Here is a 12,021-nt window from a genome sequence, read left to right on the forward strand (position 1 = left end):
GTGAGTTTGGCCCATACGTTTTCTTCATGTGCTTTACAGATGTGTTCCTGCTGGATGCTGGGTGGGACTTTCTGGAGAAGCCATCTAGGCGTGGAGTGTTCTTTGTACATTGAGTTTTCTTTCTTGATTCTAATTCTTTAATGTTGGTAGTTTAGTCAGATTTTCTGTTTCTTCCTGAGTCAGCGTTGATGAGTTGCGTTTTTCTTGGAATTTGCTCATTCTGCCTCAGTTTACCAGAGTTTTGGAATAAAGCTCCTAGTACCCTCTTACTCTCCGTTAGTGCTGTCGGGGTTTGCAGCGATAGCTCCATTTCGGTGGTCTCTTGCTGCCTAACTTACCCTCCCCAAAACTCGGGGGCTGAGAACAGCCACCGTTTGGTTGTGCTCGTGATGTTGTGGGTCGGGTGTGAGGGAACGGCCTGCCTGTGCTCCACGGTGACTGGGACCGCAGCTGGGGTCACTCAAATGGCTGGAGGGGGCCGTGGGTCTGGAGCGTGTTGTCCCAGGAGCTGGAGAGGCCGAGTCACCGCTCGCAGAGCCAGGGTGTCCGCCCAGGGCCCTGCTCCAAAGCCCGCCCTTACGGCCCTGCAGTCCCCTGGGAGCATGGCAGTCTCCATCTCCCCGTTCCAGTACTTTAAAGGTCTGAGTTTACAGACCCCTCTGTGTGTCCGAGTGCAGCTCCGCACCTCTTGTCGTGACGCTCCTGCCGTGTTCCCCTTGCTCTGTTTTAGTCTGTGGACTTGCGCTTTGTGAAGCTCCTGCAATGACACTTCACCCCTTGGTGGTTCGCACTTGGTCCTTCCTCTTTCTCCTTGGAGTGCGGGGGGTCGTGTCCCGGCTGCTGCGACCCACTCCCACCTGCCGCGGAAGTGGGCACCGAGGCAGCGCCCCTTTACTGTCTCCCCCCGGGCGTGGAGGTGGGCCGCCGGGTGGTGATGGGGTGGGTGACGCTGTGGGTGGGTGACGGGAGGAGCCCAGCACAGATGTCATTTGGATATCAGTTTGTTTTTCAAAAGGAAATAGAGACGTCCCATGTTCAGGTTCTGTAGGTGTTTTAGCGTGTTGCGGTCGTGCTGCTGGTCGGCGGGGAGATAACATGGAGATGCAGACGCCGGGCTGGCCTCAGCTCCTGAGCCTGGGTGGGAAGGGGCAGGGAGGATGCCGAATGTGCACCTCTGGGTCTGTCTGCACTCACGCACGTGCGCAGGCCCGTGCGTGTGACGTTCCCTTTTTCGGAAGATAGGTCCATACAGGACTTTGCCTGAGACCCCCCTCCTTAGCGCGTGGGTCGGTGCTCGTTTGCGCTGCACGTCCGCCAGCAGAGATCCGGTGGCGCCTGTCACGTGCGCGTCTGTCTGCCTGTCGTCGCGGGGGTGAAGGCATGATTGATCATTGGGTATCTGCGTTAAAAATCGTAAGCGTGCAGTAAAAGTAAGTGAAACCTGGTTAGGAGAGGGCTCTTTTTTTTTTTTTTTTTTGCCTGTGCTGTGTGACCTGCAGGATCATCTCCCAAGGAGAGGACTTTTAATTAACAATATTTATTATTAGAGTTAGCTCCTGCACTGGTGAAAAAGCTTTACTATTGAGTTAAATTAATGCAAAGTGATGGAATGCTTCTGTTACAGAGGGAAGGCTTTCAGGCTGGGCACAGAGAGCTGGAGAGGGGCCTGAAGGAAGCTCGCCAACCAGACGCCGCACTTAGGTCTTCTCCGCCCCACCTGCACCGAAGGGCCGAGGAAACAGAAACACGTTGAGTGCGAGGTAAGAGCAAACACGCGTACATCTCTGCTAACATTTGACTAACAGGAGTGCCTCTGGCTTGCCGTAGATGATTAGTTAAGCCTTCGGCTTGCCATTTAATATGCGTGTGATGGGCTCGCTTCCAGCAGAGACGGTTTGTTACGGTCCCTGCGGTCTCTCGGCCGGTGCTCTGCTGCCCCCCAGCGGCCGGCGCGGTCCCTGCAGAGGGGACGCCACGCTGGACTTGCTGGGAAGCCTTTGCCGCAAATTCTTTTCCTTGAGGTGATTAAAAGAACATTTCGTTAGCACTTATTTTTGTGACTGTTACATGATTCAGCGTCTGCTTTTGAGAGGAGTTGAGACAGGTGTTAAAATCGCGGTAGTGTGACGTCAGGTTAATTTGCGGCCTGCAGAAGGTCTAGCGTTGAACTTTCACGGAGGTTTTTTCACGGGGAGGAAGTATAGGGAAGTGGCCGCCAGAGGCAGCTGAGTGCAGGAGCGCGTTCTGTGTACGTTCGCTCCCTCGCTGGGGGCTGGGGAGTGGCTGCCACATCACAGCACCCTCTGGGCCGGGGCACGTTGGACGGGGCAGACGTGGAGCCCACGGGGTCGGGTGGGGGAGGAGAGGTGCGCCTGGAAAGGCCCCCCTGCCATTTCTGTGTCTGTCGACGTCAAGAATGTCAGGCACCTGGTTCCCAGGGAGGCCTTTAAAAGAGGTTTTGCTTACTCTTCGACTGATGCTTTTTTTTTCTTTCTTTTTTTTTTTTGGCACATGGCGAGGGCAAAACCAAGGTTACTTTTACCGCTGCTTGTGCCAGAGGGGTGGAGTTTTATGTTCAACCACAGCTCATCTTTCAGCTCGATTAGTGATCTTGAATCAGTTTCTCTGTAGCTGCAGTTTATTGAGAGACGGCGAGAATCCCAGAGTGAGACGTGCTTTAGTGCTGCAAGTGAAGTGTGATTTATGGCCACCTACGTCCAAGGTGCCATAGACGTAAACTGCCTCATTAATTATGCTGTTTAAGTGAAATAGAAAGTGTTTTCTATGTAATGTAAGCATGTACCGGAGAAGCGAGTTATTTATGTTCCTTTGCACAAGTAAATTGTCCTTGAGGGCATAGAAGAAATAACCAAGCACAAAAGGTGGCATTTGAAGCAGGACGGAGGGCTGGGGATGATCCGATACCACAACGTCGTGAATCGCGTCTCCTGCTGATTCTGTGCTGACAGATGTTGGTTGCAGAACAGACATTTCGTATTTGTTTCATAAAATGAGAGCTAATTCTGGCAACAATAATCTGATGTATTAGTCTTTTTTTCAGAGTGATTTGAAAAAGAAAAAAAAACCCATGGAAGTGGCCAGAAAAAGTCTCCACTGGTGGAAGCGCTCCTGTCAGTAGCCTCATTTGCCATCTGACGGTGACGCTGGAGGGAGCCTGTATTTTTAGTTTCAGGCACAGTTGCAGCTTTTGCCTCTCTTGCTCCTTAAAAAGATTGAAGTTGCTTCTTGTGTCTTACAGGTGAGAACATCTTCCGAGGTCGGGGCGTCTCGGGGGTTGTGCTGTGGAACCGCTGCAGCACTTACGCAGCTGCACACATCTGAGGGAGGCCCAGGGAAGCCCTGAGTCTGCTCAGACGCCGGGGCTTTTCCTCGGTGTGTCTCACTGCCGCCAACCCCAGCATTCTGCTTATAACAAATATTGATTAACTCCCCTTTTTATTCTGAAATGAAATCATAGAAGGTACCACTTTATATAATTACAACCGTATTCAAATGTAATAAAAGAGAAATTAAGAACGTACCACGAAATAGTTCTCGTGTTGACATGTGAACGCCGGGCACCGCCGGCTCTCAGGAGGACCCTGTGCACGCACGCCTGTAAATGCAGAGACGCAGGCGCTGCAAGGGTGGCACAGACCGAGGGTGTAGATGAGTGGGATGGCGTTCAGCTCGTGGATTCATTCTTGGAGAAGCGCGACGCAGCTCTCCCTGCTTTTCGCTTGGCAGTTACGATTCTGGATGGTTGGGTGTGTTGGAAGTTGATTATATATGAAACGGGGCTTGAGGAACCATGAACCTCTTCGTCACCTGCATGGTAGTGCTTCAGGCAGGACAGTTCTTTGTTTCTGGGACAGTCCTGCTGTCCCACACACTCCCTCTCCCTGCACGGTGCCAGAGTGCCCCAGACCTGCGACGACCAGACCACGTCCACACGTGGCCACCACTGCCACCCCCAGCGGTCACTGACAGAAGGCTTGGTCGAGAGGAGAATGTGGCAGGGAGGGGCTGTCGGGGACAGGGTGGCGTCGAGGTCCTCACAGGCCTGCAGGGTGTCCTGAAGGCTGGAGCAGCTGTGGGCCGGGGAGGAGCCCCCCGCGGCGTGAGGCGTGGGCCCCCGCGAGTGCAGGCGACTCCAGGGCTGCTAGTGCCCGAGGTGGGGAGAGGCATCGCTGCAGGGACACCCAGCGCTTATGCAGGGGGCGGACTCCTTACATGGGGGCAAATACTTGACATTTTTCCCCTTCAGTGTAATTTACTGGCTAACATAACCTATTTAACACAGATGACACTTCAGTTTATAAACGTTCCTGAAGGTCAGTGAAATAAAACAAAATTTGGCTGAGAACGAAGAGTGATTCTCAGTGAGTTTCTGGCAGGAGTCACTGCCACTGAGAAAGTGTCCTTGTGTCATCTGGACTGACTCATCAGCGTCAGCTCCACAAAGCGCGTCCAGGAAGATGCGCCCCTGGTTGTGAGGTCACGGGTCTGCTGCAGTGTTCAAGAAGGATGTGTATTGCGCCCCCCACTCTTTCATTCACCCAGCAGATAGGTGCCTTGCATCTGTGGGCAGGCACTGACCGAGGCCCTCGGGACCAGGGTGGGACGGGCCGGACATCACCCGCTGATGCTGGTGGGAACGGAGAAGAGTCATTGTCACTCCAGGCAGCGTCGGCCGTGAGAGGGACCCTCAGGGCAGGGGTAGGGACCTCTCCCAGGGGGTGGTGTCGCAGAGAGGACCCAGGAGGGACCCTCACACGCCTTCTCTCCACACCCCCGCCTGAGGGTGGCTGCAAGCAAAATGGTGCACAGTTAACCTCAAAAGTCTGACTCTAGTGAATAAAACTTCAATTGCCTTTGCCGTGTTGGGTGCAGAGTGGTATCTGCTGCTCTTAGTAGTTGCTTGCTGACTTTCTTGTAGCTGTTTTGTGCTCTGGTCATGACTAAATGCCAAATAATGGCTCCAGATACTTAAGACTAACGTGTAAAAAGAAACAGATACAGGAAAAATCTGGTGTTCTTTCCTTGTTTCCTCGTGGAGGGACTTGTAGAAATACAGCAGTGCCCTCTTGTGGACAGATTCGTTGTGTAGTCACCCCTCTGTAAAATTCGAAATGCTGAATTTATCAGAGAACCCCTGCCCCTCCTGTGCAGATGGAGAATTCTGGAAGGCTGTCTCCTGACCGCCTTATTACCAGGATGCTGCGGGCCCTTGCTGGTCTTACGGTCTACGGATGACGTTTTGGACGTGGGCTAGGGCATTTGATGTGGTCTCTCCATCACTCCCTCAAGTTTGTGGGGCAGCAGCTGGCAGCGGCGATGAGAGCTCCGTGGGGCCCGTTCTGGAAGAACAAAGCCCAGAGCTGCTTAGAGGAAGGGGTGGGTCTCTTGGATCATGGTGGAACTCAGGCCTCTGCAGCGCTGCCCAGGCGGGCACTGGGGCGGGGACATGGCTGGGGGGAAGGGAAGTGAGCAGGTGACGACAGTGGTGTGTCTACTGCTGCTGTTACAGAAGTAGGGGCCAGAGGCAGGTGGCCTGTTCTCCCCCCTGCGGTAGGGGCCGCAGGCTTCGTGGAGGCGGGAGGAGTCTTGAAAGGTGTGTATTTTCCAGGCAGATGGCATGGGGAGGTGGGCAGGGGGCGGGGGGGCAGGGGCAGGAGAGGACCCCAGCAGCCTGGTGGGCCCAAGAGGGGCTGCGACTGTGGTGGGTGGGGGCATGCAGGGGCAGGGCCGAGGCCGGCTGGGCGGAGGCACGTGGGGGTGCGGGAGAGGAGACCAGGCCTGCTTGGGTTCTGTTTTTCAGTTTTTACCAGCGATGTCTTCCGAAGTCAGACAAGTCACGTAATTTAGAAGGGCTTTTGGTGGAAAGCAGCGGTCCGCAGTCCTCGCCCTCCCCAGAGGCAGCCCTGATTGTTCTAAAGAGTTGTAGATACCTGTGTTTCTGGATTGGCCAGTGTGAGGACTGGCTGCGGGGACAGAGGCGCCGCGTGAGGAGCTTCACCAGGAGGAAGGTGAAGCAGCAGTGCCCGTCCAGGCCCAGACCGTCTGTCCTGGTGTCCGTCTGTCCTGGTGTTCGGTCTGCTGTGTGTGAACCACCCATAGCTGGGGCAGGTGCTGGAGCGGGTGTGATATAGGGCACCTGTGTGCTGTCTCTTGGAGAGGTTCCCAGAAGCTGCCTCGTGATGCTTCTGTTTCCATCCCAGTGGGTAGAGCTGTCGTCACGTGGCCGTGACCAATGGCAGGAGGTCTGGAAAGGTCTTTCTCCAGGGCTGGCTGGGCGGGTGCTCTGCTGTTGGTGCGGATGGCAGTCACTGCCGTGCTTCCTGCTTCTTAATAATACACGTGCAGTTATTTGATTTGTTAATTTTGGACAGTATCTGTTGACTTTCAGTTTAGATACGGGAGGATTTAGCTCACTTACAGTTCTGCCTTCCCTTCTTTTCCCGTGTCATTTAGGAGTGCTTTTGGCTGAAAGTAACAGAAAACATGACCTGTGGTATCTTAAACAACTGGGGGTTTATTCATTTACTTATTTCATAAGTAAAGCAAAGGTAGGTTTTTGCTAGAGCTGGCTCAGAGCACGACCACGTCAGGAGTCTGGTTCGGTGTCTCTGCAGTTCTCCTAACCATTCATGTCTGCACTGTGGCTGCTGCAGCTCCGGCCATCACATCTGTGTTCAAGGCAATAACAACTGGGAAGGAAGGAGCAAGCAGTGCAGCCCATTTCTGTCGTTTTCATCAGGGGCATTCCAGAAGCCTCTGCATATTTTCATTTATATCTCGTTGGCCAGAACAATGTTGTGTGGCCAGCTGTAGTCACAAAGGAGACTGAGAAAGCGAGTATTTAACTCTTGTAACATCTCTGCAAGAGGGGGCAGGAGGAAGGGGACTTGGGGAGGAGCACTGGGTCAGCCGGCCAGGTTGGCAGCCACGTTCCCTGCTGGTTGTCTTAGGAACTGCGGATTCTTAGCCAGTTTCTTGGACCTCGGACGTCTCCTGGCTCCCCACGTGTCAGGTGGACCTGGCCACTTACCCTACCCTGCCCGTCACCTCCTCCTCACTCTCCGCTGTTCAGCTTCTGTCAGCTTTGGTGTTCTGGGTTTCTTAATGTTACCAAAGTAGAAAATTTTATTTTCTGTTTTGTAACCATGGTTCACTCAGTTTCAAATCCGTACATGGCATTTATGTTATTATGATTAGCAGACGGTGTTCACTACAGAGCCAGGTAAGATGCAGGTGATAGTTCCTCCTCCATCACACTTGTGCGTGCAGAGGAAAATTTTTAAGTGATTTCTCTTTTAGGACACTACACTAACTGCCGAAAGTCGTGCCACGTTTGAACCTGCTTTATAGTTGGGTCGTGTCTTTTTTGCTCAGTGCCGTCTTCTTCCTGCATTCTTGCATTGCCTGGGGTGGTAGGGCGGGGTGGTGAGAGGTGGCTGCAGCTGAGTGTGGGGCAGTTTGCTCGCTTCCCCCGCTCCGGTCTCCTCAGGAGTCAGCCGGCGGCAGCAAGAGCGGCTGTAAGCCTTCCTCTGCAGTCCTGTTGAGAGACCCGTGTGTGTTCTAGTCTTTTCCAGCTGATTCATTCTGTGTTTGGAATCCATTCATTCCTTCTTCTTGAAATCTATGTATTTTCCATCTTATTTCAAATTGAGACTATGACTTTCTCCTACTATTTGTGTTTTTTTCCTGCGATTTTTTAAAGTTGCTTTTATTGAGGTACAGTTTACATGCAGTAAAGATCACCCTTTGTATGTGTTCAGTTAGATGTGCTCTGACAGTGTGCGCAGTTAGTACAGCACCACCCCCGTGTCCTTCGTCCCAAAGGTTCCCTCTTGCCCACTCAGGTGTCCTGATCCATCCTGACCACAGAGTGGCCCTGTCCAGCGTTGGCGTTCTGTGTCATTGCGTACTTTGGACAGAACACCAGGACGCAGCGGTGAGGGGTGAGGGCAGGCCATGGGGCACCCACGCCATCAGGCGCCCACACGTCAAGCGTGCCGCGAGCCCCGGGCAGACGGGGGTAGGTCGCGCTGTGAGGTCACGCTGAGACGGCAAGAAAAAGCCTGTCTCACATCCTGAGCACGGTTGTCCTGCGTTCCTACCCCGAGCCCAGGTAGCAACTTCCTGCAGAAAAGTTTCTGTTCACTGGCTTTGCTTTAGCCATTTTAAAGGACCCGTGAGGCAGTGGTATGGAATACTTAGAGCTGGTTTAGTTCAGTGAGTGACCTTATTTGTAAATTAAATTTTATCAAATAATTTATAAACTTAATTCCAGTAAGTTGAGCTCCTGGTATGGAATTGGAAAGCACAGTTTCATACATCTGTTCCAGTCTTTAAAAAAATTATTGCTTTGCTTATTTATGTGTAATATAATTTTACAGTTTCATTATTTTAGCTTAATATTTCAAATAGGTTTTATAATTAAGATAAAATACAAAAGCAACAAAACCCCAAATAGTCTATACTATCAAGTTCTGAATGTGTGGTGACAGATGGCTAATTTTAATAAGACTAAATTCACCCCAATTTGTATATGTGTGTTTGATCTTTAGTGAAGAGTTGCCAGCATAAAGTGGAGAAATAATGTGAAAGTTTAAGGTTTAAAATTTCTCTCCCGTGAGCCCTTGTCTTGCAGCTGCTCATCCCTACGGCCGTGTTGGCCCACACGCCCACTCTAGTGTCCTGTCCCTGCCTCCACTTGCTCTCCCCAGGCTGACTGTGCAGCAGTGTGTGCTGGGACAGGGTCCTGGGGCAGGGGGTGGGTGTGGCCAGGCAGTGGCCGGGATCAGTGATGGAATCCAGGGGCTGAAAGCCCTGGCTCAGACTCTGCCCACGGGGTGCCAGAGAGCTAGACTTCTAGAGTGAAGGTAGACTTTGGCCAGCGGGGTTCTCTGGGGCCCGGGTAGAGTGAGGGACCTGCCCCCACACGTCCCTCTGAGCATCTGCCCAGGATAGCACCCACCTCTCCTGGGACCTTCCCAGAAGTTTGGGGACACAGACCTGGGGTGGGGGTGTATCCTCCAGCCCCTGTGCCCTCGGGTCTGTGGAGGTGAGGCCTGGGGGCTGCCCTGCACCGGAACTCGGGATTTTGTGGGCCCCCCACCTTCGTAGTTGACCAGCTTGATGGGACCCGAGCTGGGATCGTACTCCCCTCTCAGACTGGGGGATATCCCGTCGCCGCCCTCCGGCCCGGCTTCATCGCCTCAGTAACCAGTTTGCTCTGGGCTAGACTTCCTTTGAATTCTCTAGTCATGAGTTTCAGTGATATTGCTGAGAAAAATGTGAGTTTTCGTTGCTTTTTATCACCTTCTCTGTGCACATGGTGTCCGTTTGGTGGCATATTCAGACCTTCATTTCTGGGGAGTTCTCTTCTCTCACAGCTCTGGTGTGTTCCCTGGTCGTGTGTCTGGTCCTTAGACGCACGAGTTCTGTGCCTTTGGCTCTCCACCCTGCAGATCCAGGCTGAGATGCCTCTGATCTCTTTTTAAGTTTTTTCTCTTCCATGCAGTCTTGTTTGAGTTTTTAGTCAGATCTGACCATTTTTGTCCTTTGTACATTGCTTCTACGTCGGCACGTTTATGTTGGTTCTTTCATGTACACATACCCGGTTAAAAAAAAAAAAAACCAACCCTAGGATCAAGTATACGTAGGTTCCCTGGGTCAGAGGTTTTTCTGCTCTAGACTGAGCAAAATCACTGTCTTCTTTGAAGGCCCAGCCAGATTTACTTGATACTTCAAAAAGTATATGTTCTCATTTGTTTTTAATGATCAGTAACAGAAAACATTGTTTTTAAAGTTTGGTTCAAAAATAGTCTTTAAAGAAATACCTGTCTAAACCATGGCTATCAATTGCATACCCAGTTCAGTTTCAAATTTACGTTCAGACTTGATGACACTATTTGTTTCAAACTTTCCTTCAGTCTGTAACTAGGAATCCGAGCTCTCTGTGCGCAGCCCAGGCCTCTCAGATTTGAGATGGCCTCTGCTGCCGGCATTGCTCCATGGGCCACCTAAGCCATCTGGGGCTATTTTGTCATCCGTGGGTCACCCCAGCCATTCGTGGGCCACCTGAGCCATCTGTGGGTCACCTTAAGCCTCCGTGGGCCGCCTGAGCTGTCTGCGTGGCTCTCCCTTGTTTTGGGTGACCTTAGGCTACTGGAACTAATTTTAGGGCCTTCAATTCAAGTGTCTCCCCCCCGCTTTTTTTCAAATCCAACACCTGCTGTACTTACCTGATCAATGTAAATTTTTATTTCAATCCAAAGTTCCTTGGTAAAGTCACTTCAAAGGAAAATGGAAAAAGCTTACTTTAGTTCGTGATCTTAATTGAGTGGAGGAAACTTGCAGGTGCCCTGCAAACTACACTCACCCTAATGTGCTCGGAACTGTCTTGCCGTAGAAAGTAGAAATGTGCTTAGTTGAAGAAATACGTGCGTGTTACTTTGACCTGATATTGTGAGAAATCTTAACAGATTAAAAAAGTAAACTTGAGTGGCCGTGCTTTTGCTGTGATGGCGGCCTTGTGGAGGGTGAAGAGCTTGGGTCCCGAGCAGGGAGTGTCCTGGGTTCGGAACAGTGCCCTGCCGCCTGCCCAGTTGTGACCTTGGACAGATCACCTAGCCTCTCCAGCTGGCTGCTTCTCTTCAGAAGGTGGAGGTCCTGGTGATACGGCAGCAGCTGAAGCCAGGGTGGCCCTACTGTGGCCTGCACACTGTCCTCACTTGGTCCCCCCAGCAAGCCTGGGGGCAACCATCGCTGTCACCTCGGAGCCGAGAGGGTGAGACCTTGCCGTGGCCCCAGGCTAGAAGGAGGTAGAGCGGGGCTTCAGCAGGGAGGCCTGCCCCGGGCTGTGTGCTGTAGCCATGGCCATGCTGTGCGGCCGTGCAGGTCTCACACTGCACAAAAACGCTTGAGTGGCATCCCTGCTGGTTGTGAAACAAGTGGGGGTTGTGCCCAGGCCGCCCCTCGTGCGGTCATTGCAGAGTCTCCTTTGCTAAGATTTGGTGACATTTAACTGGAGCGACCAGCGGGCGATGGTCACTCAGTACACTCGTCCTGTGCATGCCGCCTCAGTGGCTGTTCCCTCCCCCAGCTGCCCAGCTGCAGTGCCTTTCCCAGCTCTGTCCACACTCAATACTCAGGACTCACCCACTCTGACCTCTGTGCAGGTGAGTCCCACACCTGAGTCTCCGGCCCAGACCTTTCTCCTGCTCTCTAGGCTCAGACCCCGGGTCTCCCAGCATCTTCTGGGGAATCACCTCATCTCCAACTTGGGACATCAGACTGACCTCCTGGTGCCCCCCCTCCCCCGCCCATCCACAGGCCTCCAATCTCAGCAGCTCTGTCCTTCCGGGCTCTCAGGCCAAAAGCCGGGGCTGTTCTTTCCCTTCTGCCCCAGATCCAAGCTATCAGGAGAACCTGCCTACTGTGCCACTAGGGTGCATCGAGTCTGGTTATATCTTACCTTGTCCACGGCCATCAGGCTCTGACCATTGGATCTGTTTACAGTGGTCTCCTAACCTGTCTCCCCGCGTCAGCCCTGCCCCACACCTGTCCTTCCCCAGAGGCCAGAGGCCAGGCCCCATGAAAACTCACGGGCAGAGTGAGCTGACCCTCCAGCACTTCTGGCCTCCTGGCTGTTCCTGGGCCACGCTGGGCTCTGCCTTGGCATCTTCGCCCTCTGTCTTCTTGGGACGCTCTTCCCCGGGGCCTCACGTCAGCCTCCTCAGCGCCTTACGCTTGGCTTCGTTACCGTCTTCCTGGAGCCGTGCACTGTCCTCTGCCACGCCAGTCCTTTAACTGCTGTGACGCTCACTGCTGACTGGGTTTCTTTTCCTGTTGGACGTGAGCCCCACGCGAGCCTGTGAACGTCCTCTGTTCACCGACAGAGCCCTGGCCCCGAGGATGGTCCCGGCCCATAGTAGGTGCTTGCTCCCAGTTGGATGAGTGAGTGAATGTTTGCTGTGTTTCTTATTAAGAGATCTTTCGGAGGCACCATGG

At 52.9% G+C, this 12,021-nt stretch overlaps 1 protein-coding gene across 8 annotated transcripts in view; it reads left to right on the top strand.

Moving 5' to 3' along the window:
- ADARB1 (adenosine deaminase RNA specific B1) overlaps positions 1-12,021 on the top strand; it is a 116,319-nt gene that overhangs the window by 46,699 nt on the left and 57,599 nt on the right. For 5 of the 8 annotated variants that reach the window (XM_049710375.1, XM_049710374.1, XM_049710376.1 and 2 more), the window contains exon 2: positions 1,625-1,760. The gene's annotated coding sequence lies outside the window, so the exon portion shown is untranslated. Of the gene's footprint in view, positions 1-1,624; positions 1,761-3,049; positions 3,260-12,021 lie in introns of all 8 variants that reach the window. The other 3 variants (XM_049710377.1, XM_033418472.2, XM_033418473.2) reach the window with 2 other exon arrangements.

Source organism: Orcinus orca, chromosome 5, assembly GCF_937001465.1.
Source record: "Orcinus orca chromosome 5, mOrcOrc1.1, whole genome shotgun sequence".
In the NCBI taxonomy this organism is placed as follows: Eukaryota; Metazoa; Chordata; class Mammalia; order Artiodactyla; family Delphinidae; genus Orcinus; species Orcinus orca.